The sequence below is a fragment of the Colobus angolensis genome, unplaced genomic scaffold (genome assembly GCF_000951035.1).
Source record: "Colobus angolensis palliatus isolate OR3802 unplaced genomic scaffold, Cang.pa_1.0 Scaffold109, whole genome shotgun sequence".
Taxonomy (NCBI): domain Eukaryota; kingdom Metazoa; phylum Chordata; class Mammalia; order Primates; family Cercopithecidae; genus Colobus; species Colobus angolensis.
The window spans coordinates 717,940-719,651 of NW_012111919.1; the positions used below are offsets into that span (position 1 = coordinate 717,940).

A 1,712-nucleotide genomic window follows, 5' to 3' on the forward strand; every position below is an offset into this window, starting at 1 on the left:
CAGACTCTAGACCCAGAATAGCTTGTAGACTGTCCATGAGGGACGGTGGTCAAAAGAAGCCACAAGGACATGTGACATGGGACATTGACCTTCAAAGGCCATTTGACCTAGTCAAAGGCTGAACGGAAGGAAAGGAGAGAAGAAAGGAAAGTAATATTTGCGGGGTATTTCTGAAGATCCAGGGCCTGGCTGCTGGAAACGTTTCATTTTCATTTCATGACATGAGTTTAATCATTCTCCTCAGAGTCTTTGTTGTTCTCATAAAGTCCTGGGTTTAAGAACAACCCCAGGTATTATTTCAGGCAGATAGATGCCTGGGAGAACCCAGCTTGCTGGTACATCAAAATTTGCTCACGGTAAATAAAATTCAGGTTAGCGGCCTTTAAATGTTGTCTTTTTTAAATTACATTTTATTGATTTCTTTTTATTATAGGAGTAGCACACATTTGCTGTGGAAAAAATAATTTAAAAAAAGAAAGCATCCACAATTTCACTGTTCAGAAAGAATCACAGTAAATATTTTGGGATATATCTCTCCAACATTTTTAGTACAGTTTTTTTTCACAAAAAATGAAATATTGAAAATGGCTTTCAGCTAGGTGCAGTGGTTCACACCTGTAATCCTAGCACTTTGGGAGGCCAAGACAGGTGGATCACCTGAGGTCAGGAGTTCGAAACCAGCCTGGGCAACACGGTGAAACCCCGTCTCTACTAAAAATACAAAAATTAGGGTGATGGGCACCATGATTGGTGGTGAGGTGGCCACTGTGGTGGAGGAGCTGGTTTCGGGGTGCAGCAGGTGTCCGACTTCGTGGAGCAGTTCCACTCCTATTCAGAGAGTGAGAAGCAATGGAAGGCCCACATGGAATTCATCCTGCGCCACCTGCCCAACTACCGCAACCCACCCAACGGCGGTGGCCGCCTGGACCAGCTGCTGTCCCTTCTTCATGGTCTGGGCCAACCACCTTTTCATGGGCTGCAGTTACAATAAAGACCTTTTAGACAAGGTGATGGGAATGGCTGATGGGATGGAAGTGGAAGACTTGCCACAATTTACTACCAGAAGTGAATTAATGAAAAAGCATCAAAGGTAAGCCAGAAGATTTACCACATTTTCATCATCAGCTACAGGATTAGAAAGGAAGCTGGGATGGGCCGGGCGCGGTGGCTCAAGCCTGTAATCCCAGCACTTTGGGAGGCCGAGACGGGCGGATCACGAGGTCAGGAGATCGAGACCATCCTGGCTAACACAGTGAAACCCCGTCTCTACTAAAAAAAAATACAAAAAACTAGCCGGGCGAGGTGGCGGGCGCCTGTAGTCCCAGCTACTACGGAGGCTGAGGCAGGAGAATGGCGTAAACCTGGGAGGCGGAGCTTGCAGTGAGCTGAGATCCGGCCACTGCACTCCAGCCCGGGTGACAGAGCAAGACTCCGTCTCAAAAAAAAAAAAAAAAACAAAAGAAAAATAACTATATTCTCCAAAAAATGAGAAGAGCGGCATTATTGTCTATTTGCAAATCTCTTTAATGTCTAGCTGAACAGAAGACAGCTGGGTTCCCATAGCTGCTTCTGTCCTCAGTCTCTTGCCATTTCACATGTCATGTAGCTTCATTTGACGCTCATGAGAAAATGAGAAGGGAGAAATCATGTCTTAGTGTGATCATGAAAATAGTTTTGGCTTCAAAACTGAAAACCCCCCTGAAAGGGTCTTG

At 45.4% G+C, this 1,712-nt stretch overlaps 1 pseudogene; it reads left to right on the plus strand.

Moving 5' to 3' along the window:
• The first annotated feature begins 743 nt into the window (after positions 1–743).
• On the plus strand, positions 744–1,094 carry LOC105518413 (annotated as a pseudogene).
• Positions 1,095–1,712: the final 618 nt, after the last annotated feature.